Source organism: Berghia stephanieae, chromosome 1 (assembly GCF_034508935.2).
Source record: "Berghia stephanieae isolate SIO BIC M18660-M18661 chromosome 1, UCSD_Bste_1.3, whole genome shotgun sequence".
NCBI classification, from domain to species: domain Eukaryota; kingdom Metazoa; phylum Mollusca; class Gastropoda; order Nudibranchia; family Aeolidiidae; genus Berghia; species Berghia stephanieae.
In genome coordinates this window covers 134,249,556-134,263,581 of record NC_088360.1, presented here as the reverse complement: position 1 = coordinate 134,263,581, position 14,026 = coordinate 134,249,556, and the positions used below count along the sequence as shown (strand labels likewise).

The 14,026-nt window shown below is 38.9% G+C and overlaps 1 protein-coding gene across 1 annotated transcript in view; it reads right to left on the bottom strand.

Moving 5' to 3' along the window:
- LOC144963255 (choline transporter-like protein 1) overlaps positions 1-7,393 on the bottom strand; it is a 244,856-nt gene extending 237,463 nt beyond the window's left edge. Inside the window, exon 1 of the mRNA XM_078897123.1 lies at positions 6,899-7,393. The gene's annotated coding sequence lies outside the window, so the exon portion shown is untranslated. The remainder of the gene's footprint in view (positions 1-6,898) is intronic.
- Between the last annotated feature and the right edge of the window lie 6,633 nt (positions 7,394-14,026).

Genomic DNA, 14,026 nt, shown 5'->3' with positions numbered 1-14,026 from the left:
TAGGATTGCTAAAAAAACAACTATCAGCTGGTATTTTTTTCGGATCTGTCCTATTTTTTTTAAACACACACAAAGAAAGCAACAAACAATTTCGGTCAGATAAAATCGAGTTGATGTTACAAGACTTTCTTTTGATCGCAATGTTTGCTTAAAAGCTGAAGGGATCAGAAAAAAAAGGGTCTCTCCTCCAACGTCCCTTCTCCCTTTTACACACAACCGGTAAACACCCCCGCTCTCTCTCTCTCTCTCTCTCTCTCTCTCTCTCTCTCTCTCTCTGTCTGCACGCACTCTCTCTCTCTCTCTCTCTTCTTCTCGCTCTCTCTTCTGTCTGTTCTCTCTGTCTGTCTCTCTCTCTCTCTCTCTCTCTCTTCTGTCTTCTCTCTCTCTCTCGTCTGTCTGGCTCTCTCTGTCTGTCTTCTGTCTCTCTCCTCTCTCTCTCCTCTCTCTCTCTCTCTCTCTCTTCTCTGTCTGGCTCTTCTGTCTGTCTGTCTGTCTCTCTCTCTGCTCTCTCTGTCTCTCTCCTCTCTCTCTTCTCTATCTTCTGTCTTCTTCTTCTATCTCATCTACCTCTCTTCTCTCTATCTTCTCTCTCATCTATCTATCTATCTATCTATCTATCTATCTATCCTTTATCTATATCTATCATCTATCTATCTATCTATCTATCATCTATCTATCTATCTATCTCATCTATCTATCTATCTATCTATCTATCTATCTATTACTATCTTTATCTATCTATCTATCTATCTATCTATCTCTTCTATCTATCTACTTCATCTAATCTATCTATCTATCTATCTATCTATCTATCTATCTATCTATCTATCTATCTATCTATATATCTATCCATCCATCTATCTCTCCATCCATCCATCTATCTATCTATCTATCTATCTATCTATCTATCTATCTATCTATCTATCTATCTATCTATCTATCTATCTATCTATCTCTTTCTATATATCTCTCTATCTTACGTAATAATAATCACACACAAAACCCCGAGAAGAAGGTTGGGGGGTAATTTCATTCCGTCATAGACATTCCATATTGATTCAATCCTACAAACATGGCATCCAGCATCCATACCGGTGGAGGGGTGAGTGGCGAGCGAGGGTTATTTCATTTCAAATAATTTCATTCCCCCCCAAAACATCCAATTATACCCACGTGTAAAGATACACACAACAAGATTACTACTCAAATGACCTCAAAGGATTCTCCCCCCTTAGTCTTTCATTAACTCCAAGCACGTGCATCCTAGATTGATTCACCGTGAGCAGCTCTATTCCTAATGAATACCATAGGGTTTATCATCACACGCGAACTCCGCCATACACTGACAAAACGGCTTAATTCATGTTTTAGCAAAATAAAAAAAAATCATTCTATAAATCGATATGTTTATTTAAATGATTCCCAAAAGCTTGTAAAAAAAGTTTTTTTTCAAACCTGAGACTGAAAGAAGTCTTAGGTAGTTTAAGACTTCTTGACAAATTGAAGGTCGTTTTAAATAATCGATATAGCTAGGAAGGCGGAAGTTTTAAAACTAGATTTATTAAAAAGAAAAAAAAAAGATGTTGGCAGTGAATACGTCGGTGTTGTAGATAAATCTTTGATTAGCAGCAATACACACAGGTAAGGCGGCGGAAAGTCTATTCATCTCTGTCTTGAGATAAAGGTAGATTATTTGTAAGAGTAGCTAGACGGTAGAATCATAGTTAAACCTCGGGGGGAAAGTATTGTAGTTGTAAACAGTAACGTGGAAATAGAAGATAGTTGTTCATTGTCACACACACTAAACAATGAACAAAGTACACACGCGAAATGCAAGTTGAGAACAAAGTGGATAGATAGAAAATCTCTGCCATCTAATCCAAGTATTTTTCGTTCTGCTGATTGATTAACCCTTTAACGGTGAGACAAATTTTCACATCAAATTATAATTTCTTGCATTTTTATATAATCGGGCTAAAACGACGTGTCTATACACATATGCAGGTCTGACATCCAAACGCAATTATGGGTCTAGTTTAACATTATTGTAATAATCAATATTTTGCGTCATTTTTTGTTTGTTTTAGATTTCCATTATAACAATGGGCGCTAAATAAATTGGGTTATCAGACCTGCCAATAAGTGAACGTTGGGCTATAACCATCGACCTTGATAGTACTGAAGATTAGGATAATATGCCCTAGACGCTTAGGGTCGTCCACAGACAAACATAAGGTGACAGTGGAGAGGTTTCGGAATTTACACAAACAGTGGAGTGGCCATTTCGTGTGAAGACAACTGTCATCAAAACAATGAACAATTAAAAATGTCTAGTGTTTGTATTGTTTCATTTTGAAACATTTTATTTCAACCACAAACTTAAGTTTTCACAAAGACAGCAGAAACTGGCGAAATTGTATCGGTTTTATTGCTCTCTTGTTGAAAATTGTTAGGCTTTTGGAATGAATAGATGAATGAATGCATGACCTGAGGCGATTCATCAAGTGAGAAATTTAATTGGGAGTGAGATAAAAACACAAAGACACGGAATCAATAAGTTTTTGAATAGGTAACTTAGTTAAGTGGAAATAAAATGACTAAATTAATTATAATTTAATGAATAAAACTTAAAACTTGAAACTTGAGCTTTTATATAGCGCAATATCCATTAAATGTCCTCAAAGCGCTTTACAAGATGTCCCTGACCAACAGCAACACGTAACATGTAACAATTAAGAAACAAGGAGTGAGTTTGCGTATGAGTGAAAGAAGAGATAAATAAATAAGACGAATAAGTGAATGAACAAATGAATGAAAAAATGATTGAATAAATGGATACATGATTAAATGCATCATGAATGAATGAATAAATGAACGAAAGAATAAATGAACGAAAGAATGAAAGAATTGATGACGTGTAGTTATCATCATTCTGTGGTCTGGCCTTATAAGTGTCGTTGAGTTTTATAAGACGATTCCCTCCCGTTGAACACAATGAGCTACACAACCTGCATTCTGTCTCCATCCAATCGCCATTTCACCGACAATGCACTTTCTCATTCTCATCTTTAAAAATCTAACTTCATAAGATATTATGATGTTATGATTTCTATCTATCTATCTATCTATTTATCTATCCATATTATGATCTCTTAAAATGATGCGGGATTTTATATTTGCAACTTATATTTTTAGTCAGGTGTGTGTTATTTTTGCTTAATCGATCGATATTTAAATCGAAGTCTAGATGTTTTCATCCCATAATGACAAAAAACTTTTTTATCGGTGTATGACAGAGAATGTTTGCTTTTTCCCCATACGGAAAATAACCCCAAATTAAATCCGCATTGTGGTCTGTTTTCAAGTTTGTCCCTGATGAAAATAGACGGTGTTGTGTTGTAGTCTTGTTGTGTTAGGCTAGACGTGGGAGTAGCCGTTGTTATAATTTTGATCTCTGTAAATTGAGTTTTTTATGAATTAAATGTTCGCCAATGTCAAACGCTTTGGGAGTAAACAAAAATATTATGATTATCATTATGATTATTACTACCACCCACTCGAGTCTGGGTATTTTACGTCACAATATTATTGTCTCTGATTGTATTGTATCGGAAATGGACAACATTCTATAAATAGTTCAAAGATGTGATTAATAAAATCGTTGTGTTTTTGTTTTTATTTTTCATGTAGAGCGAGTACAAGAGTTCAATGGCCATGAAAGAAACATAAAAATAAACAACACAAGGATAGCGCTGCCGTACTCTAGAAAAAACACATATTTAGAAATTTGGCCAGATAACACGTCCTTGAAATATCGATCGATTTAAATGATGCTCATCTTGGCAAAAACTCTCAAACCACCGGTCGGAATTTCGTCAACTTGTTTTTAATAAATACTATACATTTAATATTACACACAAGTTCGGACAGATAAAGGCCAGGGTATGGCCAATCATCAATTGGTTAAAATTAATATATAAAATGTGCCCCATTGTTCTTGTTTGTACATTTTTACATTGTTTGGGCATTTCTTGCATATATTTGCTACTTTGTATACATTGTCGCCATAGATTCTTTAAACATTGGTGTATTACATTTCACATGCTGCTGTAAACGAATTTCCATTATTTTGGATGAATAAAGTATATATTATTATTATTATTATCATTATTATTAATATTATCATTGTTATTTAATCAACGTCTTTTATTGCCTGAAAAAAATTCTATCTAAGCTAGCTTAACTTTCTAGTGTATTGTTGTCGAGGGAAAATGATAAAATGGAATAATATTATGTAAAACTGTAACTACCTGACCAATCGTCATTCTAAGTAAAACTCTTTCAGCCTACATTAGCGAACAGAACCATCCTGGAATGTAGGGTTTGTTTTGTTGTTGAAACTATAATATTATTATTAACGGAGAAGCGATTTTTAAAAAGATAACTTGCTTATAGGCAACATCATTCGACGGAAACCGCACTTGTTAGGGTTGTTAATGATCTCCTCTCTGTTATAGACAATGGTTCATGTTCTTTGCTGAATTTGCTTGACCTATCGTCTGCTTTTGATACTATTGATCACAATCTTCTTCTCAAACGTCTTGAAATTACTTATGGCGTGTCTGGTGCAGCGCTTGATTGGTTTAGGTCATATTGTTTAATCGTAAACAGATTATTACGGTGGATGAATATAGATCGGAGGAAATCTTTCTTGATTGTGGGGTTCCCAGGGTTCAGTACTTGGACCGTTTTTTTGTTTGTACGTTGGCCCTCTGTCTAAAATCATCAGAAGTTTTGGTCTGTCTTACCATCAATACGCTGATGATACGCAATTGTACTGCGTTTCCAATATGAGAAATTTACAAGAAGTATCAGCCAATAGTAAAAATTGTATCCAAAGTGTTAAGAAATGGATGAATGAGAACAGACTGAAACTGAATGATGATAAGACGGAGGTGCTGTATGTGGGGAACAGGAAGTGGAAAGTGAAACAGATTTGAATTTGGGGGATGCCTCTATTCAAATTGTTGACAAAGTGAAAACCTTGGCACATTCTTAGACTCTGGACTGTCGATGGAGCATCAGGTTAATAATTTGGTTAGATCTCTCTTTTTCCAACTAAAAAAGATTGCTTCCATTAGACGGTTCATATCTGAGGATGTGACCAAGCACCTGGTTGTGTCCCTCGTACTATCGAAATTGGATTATTGTAATGCTCTGTTGTTTGGCGTTTCGCAATACAATCTGAAACGTCTTCAGATTGTCCAAAACAGCGCTGCCAGACTAGTATTTATGAAGCGTAGGTGCGACTCTGCCGGACCTCTACTTCATGACCTGCATTGGCTGCCTGTTGAGAAAAGAATTAAATTCAAACTTGTGTTTTAGTGTATCGTTGTCTTGAAGGTACTGCCCTTCCTACTTTCAGAACTAATTGAAAGATATTCAAAACCCGCCCCTTACGTTCGGCCAGTGATTCCACAAAACTAGTTGTCCCGCGAATTCGGAAAAATGCTGGAATGAGATCCTTTTCTCATTTCGGACCTCTATTTGGAACGCCTTACCGCAGAGCATTCGTGAAAAAGAATCTTTGTCTATTTTTAAACGTTCGCTTAAAACATATTTGTTTCGATTTAGTAGATGGTATGAGAATCAAGATAGGTTTGGTTTGTGTTGTGTGTTGTGTTGTGTGTGTGATGTGTGTGTGTGTGTGTGTGTGCTTGTGTGTGTGAATGAGTATGTTTCAGCCAAAGTAATTTGTAATTTAAGCGCTTAGAATCTGGTGTCTCGGAGTTATAGCGCTATATAAGTTTTCAGCATTATTATTATTATTATTATTATTTAACATTAAAGTTAAGCTGTTTTATTAGACCTGCCATATACTATCTACGAAAAATTCGTAAAATTACGAAAAGTTGGCTCCAATTTCTGAACTTCATGAGCATTTCTAAGTAAGTCATTAAAACTTATTGACACTTGAAAGTTGATGCTAGAGACATAATCTTAAGGATTTGTTTTTGAAAATATCAAATTATGAAATTGAGGAGCAGGCACCGGTGTAAGATAAAGGACTGAACAAGTGTGTATGAAAAGGTGCCAGACAATGCAAGAAAGAAAAATATAAGAATAAAAACCATCCCAAAAAATCAGTCCACCCGAGGTCGACAGATTTTTGGGGATGGATTTTTTTTTCTTGTAATTTTCTTTCTTGCTTTGTCTGACACCTTTCATACACGTTTGTTCAGTTCTATATTTTACAGATTCTGAAGTGTTATTTAATAATTGTGATGGTAAATTGTTAATCTATCGCGACTATTATTTTTCTACCTTAATAATACGAATTTTTAAATTTCAAAACAGACAAGTCATTATTACTGACTCTTCTTTCATAACAATATATTGTATGATTATAATTTTTTCGCCTATTTGTGTCAGTGTGTGAAATAATCAGTCGAAAGGTGAAAATTTTGGATTTGCATTTTCAGAAAGAATATAGCTACTCCCCAGAGCATTTTGATCTTTTTTTTTGAAGTAAATCGAGTGATTTTTCATGAAGTTATGGTCAGATGTCTGGGAAAAGTATCCAGCAACTTTTCTTAATTTCATACTTTTTCAACTTGACTAGCTATAAAAATTATTTAGAAGTGAAATTAAGCTTTGCTATTTCCCGAACATGTAAAAAAAAAAAGGGTTCAGTTAATCATTTATGATAAAAACTCATTTTCGATAAAAAAAAAATTCACCTTCTAACTACACTTGGCAATTAATATCTCAGTTCAAACCTTTTCACCATCCGACTGATTATGTCATTCACTGTAACATTTTATTATCAGTACATAAAACCACACATTTGATTTCCAACGAGAAGACTGACATCCGATTGTAGAAAGGAATACCTTACCTTTTGAAATTAAAATTCCTTCCTCAGCGAGTCGGAGAAACAATAAAATGAGAGAATATCGGAGTTAACCCTTGATGCTAGTTTGTCACACAACTGTTGAACTCGTTACAGTCACAGAGACTGTTTATACCAACGTGAAAAAAACGTATTCCTTGAGTTCACTGACGATCGCCACAAAATACAAGAATGAAGTCACATAACATTTGATATATATAACACAACACACACTAGATAATGATGATATTTTCAACACAAGAGTATCTATTTTATTATTATTTAACTATACACTGACTCCCCGATCGGCACAAACTACTACTACTAGTGTTTTGAAGGAGGGCAAGCGGGATCGCAAGATTAATACGGATTGTGAATGTGAAAGTAAACAACGGGACCGTGAGCGATGCATGCAGTGGCTACAATCTACTCACAGCGAGTCGCGGCACGGGATGTGAGAGGGAGAGGGAGAGAGAGAGAGAGAATAATGGATGAGAAACCGGGAGTGAGCCAGCCATGAGCGAGGCAGTCGTGTGGTTTTGGTGTGGGGGGCCCGGGGGGGGGGGGGGGGGTGGAATGAAATGAAATGAACAGACTGTTGAAGCGGGTACGAGAGGGTGTCACTCTCAATGTTTTTCGTGCTGCTTTCTGGTGCGTCCAATACACACACAAACACACACGCACGCGCATACGCGTGCGTACGTATTATTTTTTTTTTACTCTACTACAAGCATTGATGTTGGTGAGTGTTGGAAGTTGAGTTGTTCGTGATTGTTTTCTATCTAAAGCTTTTTTCTTCCATTATTGTTTTTGTCCGTCTTGTTCTTCTTGCTTCTTGTTTTGTTTTGCTGACATGGCTACTTGTATTCACTTGTCTGGATTGGGATTTGCTCACACACAGGCTCTGCTCTGTCTGTTGGTGTCGTGAGTGTGTGGGTGTGTGTGTATGTGTTGTGTGAGTGAGTGTGTGTGAGTGTGTGTGTGTATGTGTATGTGTATGTGAGTGTGTGGGAGTGTGTATGTGTGGAGTTTGTGTGTGTGAGAGTGTGTGTGTGAGAGTGTCTGTGAGTGTGTGTGTGAGAGTGTCTGTGAGTGTGTGTGTGAGTGTGTGTGTGTGTGTGGGGAAGTGTGTGTGTGTGGGAGTGTGTGTGTGGGAGTGTGTGTGTGCGAGTGTGTGTGTGAGTGTGTGTGTAGGTGGGAATGTGTGTGAGAGTGTCTATGAGTGTGTGTGTGTATGTGTGTGCGTGTGGTTGAGTGACTCTATGTGAGTGTTTGTGTATTTGTGTGTTTACAAGTATAGTCCTTGTCATCTCCATGAATACAAACGGTGATGACAAACAACAACCATACAGAATTTTTAGATTCCAAAATGTGTGTGGAGCAGGCACTCATGTTGACTATAACAAGAAATGAAGTGAGTAGGAAGGTGCCAGAAAACAACAGAGAATAAAAACTTCGCGGCGCCGATGGGGTCTCAAACCCGCGACCTTACCGGTACGACACCAGGCGGAGTTGTCGTACAAGTAAGGTCGCGGGTTCGAGCCCCCATCCCCACCGCGAAGTTTTTATTCTCTGTTGTCTTCTGGTACTTTCCTACTCACTTCATTTCTTGTCTTGTTAGAATTTTGAGAGTAGTATCGAGTATGAGATTGGAAGATTTTGGGTGGGTGGGGGGGGGGGGGGACAAGGAGAAGGATGTGGTGGAAGGGGGGAGGGGAGGTGTGGAGGGGATACTTTTGTCACGTCAGAGCATTGAGTGTAAGATGATGCTACATTCTATCCGAGGTAGAATATTGTCACAAAATTAAATTATAGCAGTCTACGACTAATGCAACCAATAGACCAGTAATGGCATGACAATACACCGTCTACTCATCCGATTCCAAACTCCTTAGAAAAGTGTAGGTGACAAGTCCTTCTACAGACGGGGGGCAGCGTGGCTCAGCGGTGTGGTCTTTGCTTCGTACACAAAAGGTACCCAGTTCGATCACCCACATCGCTGTTTGGCCTTGAGCAAGTCACCTCGCCCTAGCTGCACTGCGGCTGACGCCTGGGTTATTCCAGTCTTCCCTCGGAATAGACCCAAAAGACACATTTCTCCTTGGGGATGAATAAAGGGAATTTTATTTTATTTTTAAAAAAAATTAATGAAAAGTTTACACATTGAATCATAATATGGCAGCAGCAGCTTCTTATGGTTCACACTATTATGTTATGACGATCGACCCAATCAGCAAAGTCCGGTCCGCATTCGTGCACCGGGCGAACCCGCCTGGTAGCATCGTCACAACACACCTTTCGACTAGATGCTCTGCCGTTTCGGGTTCTTGTCCACAGCGTGGACATATTGGACAGGAAGTTAGACCCCACTGATGTAACGCACCGGCCGTTAGGCAGCTCCTCGACCGAAGCCGATTCGCAGCTACCCAGTGTCTCCTCTTACTGGTATCAAAGCCTGGCAACTTCTCACCAAGCTTAGAGGAGTGTAGGTCCCCGCCCCCACGAGGGATTGAATTCGTCCAAACGACTTCCATCTCGTATGTGCAGCTCTGTCCGTAGTCAGGGATTCTGCGTACAAGGGTTGCCGGGACTTATTTCGGCTCGAAACGGGGGCACCGTTCATTATGCGCATGAGAGGGGTATCCCCATTCCCTCTCTCTTTGATCTCACTCAGCCAGTTTCCCGTAATGGTCTCCCTCCGGACATCGGGGGGCTGGATCGCTGCCATTATCGGGCCCCATTCTCTAGGGGTTGTTGCTAGCGTTCCCGACACTATGTGCATCGACTTGCGAAGTTTTACATCCACCTTCTCAACGTTTCTGCTTCTACCCCACTGGAGCGCAATACTCCGCGGTGGAATAGCATAGTGCCAGGGCAGATGTTCTCAGGAGCGCTTGGCTAGCGCCCCAAGTCGATCCCGCTAGCTTCCTCAGAAGACTGTTGAGTTTCTCTATCTTCCGGGCAACCCCTTCGAGATGAACCCGATAGGTAAGGCTGCGATCCAACGTCACCCTAAATATTTTGGACGCGGCTCATATGGGAGTGGCTGGTCCCCGACTAGGACATTCAGTTTACGGGTGTGCAACCACTGCATAAGTGAAATGCAGTTGCCACGGTTTTTGAAGTGTTCATCTTCAGGTACCACTTGTCAAAGTAGGATTTGAGTCTGGTGACGTCCTTGCTGAGTACGCTCTCGAGACGGGTCCACACTTTACTCTGAGTAACGAGTGCCCATCGTCTGCGTATCCCAGCCTCAAGGAGGAAGTGTTCGGCATATCGCTAATGTAAACGTTAAACAACATTGGCGCAAGTACCCACCCCTGAGGGACCCCATTCTTCAGTTTCCTTACTTTGCTCGTGACGTCTCCCAGCGCGACGTGGAATTGCCTTTCCCTAGGATCGAAGAGAACAACTTCAAGGTCTTTTTGCACCTTATGATTTTTGCAAGTTTGAGCATTAACCCATCGCACCAGACCGTATCGTACGCCGCTGATAGGTCTATAAACACAGCACCTGTTTGCTGTTTTCTCTCGAACCCGTGCTCAATATGCTCTGTAAGGGCAATGACCTGCTCCGTGGTGCACCTCCCTTCCCTGAAGCCTGCCTGCTCAGGTGGCAGGGCAGCGTCTAGACCGGCCCCCATCGGTTTAATAGAACACTCTCCAACAATTTGTAAAGACAGCTCAGCAGCGATATGGGTCTGTAACTGTCTGCCTCCTTCGCTGGCTTCCCTGGCTTCAGGATGGCAACTATCTTCGCGTGCTTCCACACTTGTGGAAGCTTTCCTTTTTCAAGGACGTCAGACATTGCCTCTGCTAGCCAGGCCCATCTATCCCTGCTGCTTTGCCGTTCTTTACTTCGCTAATGGCTGCACCCACTTCTCGGAGACTGAACGGGGCCGTCCAGTCCGACTCCTCCGCAGGTAGCGAGTCCAAAATCGTACGGTACGCCTTGCGGACACCGCGCTCAAAGCCTGATTAGGACCCGCTTACTACGGTTCTTAATATTCTTGGCAATTGTGTCTGCCTCGCATTCCGGTGCAGCCTTCGCGAAATTCCGATCTGGGTCCAATTTCTTTATCAAACGCCAAGCGTGGCGGCTGGAGTGTGTAAAGTCGAGACTTTCCACGGTCTCCTGCCACCGTTGCTTCCTTCCCTCTGCCAGAGACTGAAGTAGTCTATCGGCTGTGTCCTGGGACTGGGTCTGCTTGTACTCTCGGTACAGCTCTTCGACTCTGCTGTCCAGCAAGGGTGTAGAATTTCCGTTTGCCCGTGGAATAGAGCGTTGAGCGCTCTTAAGCAGTAGCCCACTAAATCTGGTTATATTCTTGGACTTGGGAGGAATGGCAGGGCAGACCTGCTCGATATAGGAACTGAATTCCTCCCCGTCAGCCTTCCTGAAATTCCATCTGCAAAGTGGGAGAGACTGCACCCTCGGTATTGTCACCCAGTTGTGACAAGAACCGGCCTGTGCTGGCTATGCGGAAAGTCCCCGAGGACTGTCCGCTTCACCTGCAGCGGTTCACCGTTCGCGCCTTTCGTTACGAGGGTGAGGTCTGGAGTATACTCCTTCTTATGGCGGGTACCCCGGAAGGTACCCTTGGCTGTAGGATCGTACACTAGGTGTAGATCATTACAATCCATCCATGAGCGGAGTTGTCTTCCTGCCTCGCTGCAGTCTCGGTAGCCCCATTTGTGATGGTGGCTATTAAAGTCTCCCAGACAGATGGAAGGATGGCTGACCACCGGTACCGGTGGTGTAGTCCAAGTCGCTCTAGGTGGTTTGTAAATATTATGCAAACACAGTCCACCTACTTCCACGGAAATTCGGTTCACCCCATTGCTGTCCGTTACGCTCTCAATGACCCTTACCTTCGATGGCTCTTTAGCGTAAACGCTAACCCCTCCTTTGAGCCTCGAGGTGTCCTCGCGTTGGACCACCGTATAGCCTGGGATCTGGAATCGGGAAGATTGCGCGCCTGAATAAAGGTGGGTCTCCTGTAACAGGAGGATATCTACGCAATGAACGGCCAATAGCTTTGATAAAAGCTCATTTATTGCCATACTCTGGCTCTCGACGTTCAGGGACAATATACGCGTCAGCTTGTCATCCCCGCCGTCGCATTTTCCCATCGGCAGGCCGCGAATCGATTGATGCATGGGACGTTTGCTTTTTTCTCGGACGTGCCGACGACCCTGGCGACACGAACGCGGTATTATTTGGCTAGGCGGCAGACCGCTTCGCCATTGACGGGACTGATTGGGACTCGACATAAGGATAATAGTGTGGCGCCCGGGATAGGGCTGCTATTCGGGCACGGGTTTGGATCAAATTTAGTCACACACCGGGGCGAGCAGCTCATGTGGCTCGTTGGCTCGATACCCGGGATGGTCTCGTGACGGTCGACCGGGGTTTACACCTTTGCCCTCCCGTGTGCCTCAAGCCCCCTCACCAACTGCAAGGTAAAGATCCACGAGGGGGATAATATGGCATACTTGTCGTAGTAACAGAATGTATAGGGAATGAGATTAGCGGAAGAGTAGCGTCCCTTGATTGGACATCACCTTACAGAGAGAACGTTAATTTGGTTTTGAAGTGTCTCAAGCCGCTTTCACCGGAAGCGAGGACGAGAGACGCATGCGCACAACCAACATGACGTTCTCTCTCTAATAACTTTTCCGCCGGTGACGTCACAGACTATGGGTGACATCCAATCAAGGGACGCTACTCTTCCGCTAATCTCATTCCCTATAGGCGGATTCTTACGATTAAGGGACACAAAAGAGCGAGGATAGATCATCATTATTGACGACCAGCATTATGTAGATTAGAAAATAAGATGACATCACTCTGGAACCAGAAGATCAGTTGCACAATGTAAGTGCCCAGTCCACCGGATGACTCGTTTCACACTTCCAAGGAGTTTGGGACCAGTATTATTCCATCGCACAATGGTTCCGTATTCATTACCCGTTTGACTATCCCACGCCTTCGTACGAAAGCGGGGACAAGGTCCTTTTCTCATTTTGGTCCGTCTGTATGGAACACCATTCCACAGAGCATCCGAGAATCCAAATCGTTGTCTGTGTTCAAGAAATCCTTGAAAACATTTCTTTTTTGATGTCATGGACTTTAAATATTGTTTTGTGTTGATGTAATTTAAAGCGCCAAGAACTTCATTGTTCATTGTTGAGGATACCGTGCGCTGTATATTAATATTATTATTATTATTATTATTATTATTATATTATTATTATTATTATTATTATTATTATTATTATTATTATTATTATTATTATTATTATTAATATTATTAATATTATTATTATTATTATTTTCATTATTTCATTATTATTATTATTTTATTATTATTATTATTATTAATTATTATTATTATTATTATTATTATTATTATTATTATTTATTATTATTATTATTATTATTATTATTATTATTCATCATTTATTATTATTATTATTAATTTATTTATTATTATTATTATTATTATTATTATTATTATTATTAATATTATTATTATTATTATTATTATTATTATTATTATTATTATTATTATTATTATTATTATTATTATTATTATTATTATTATTATTATATTATTATTATTATTATTAATATTATTATTTTATTATATTATTATTATTATATTATTATTATTTATTATTATTTTAATTATTATATAAATTATTTTATTATTATTATTATTATTATTATTATTATTATTATATATAAATATATATTATTATTATTATTATTATTATTATATTATTTATTATATTATTATTATTATTATTATTATTATTATTATTATTATATATTTATTATTATTATTATAATTATTATTATTATTATTATTTTATTATTATTAATTTTATTATTATTATTATTATTATATTTATTATTATTATTTTATTATTATTATTATATTATTATTATTATTATTATTATTATTATTATTATTATTATTATATTATTATTATTATTATTATTTTATTATATTTTATTATTATTATTTATTATTAATTATTATTTTAATTATTATTATTTATTATTATTATTATTATTATTTATTATTATTATTATTATATTATTATTATTATTTTATTATTATTATTA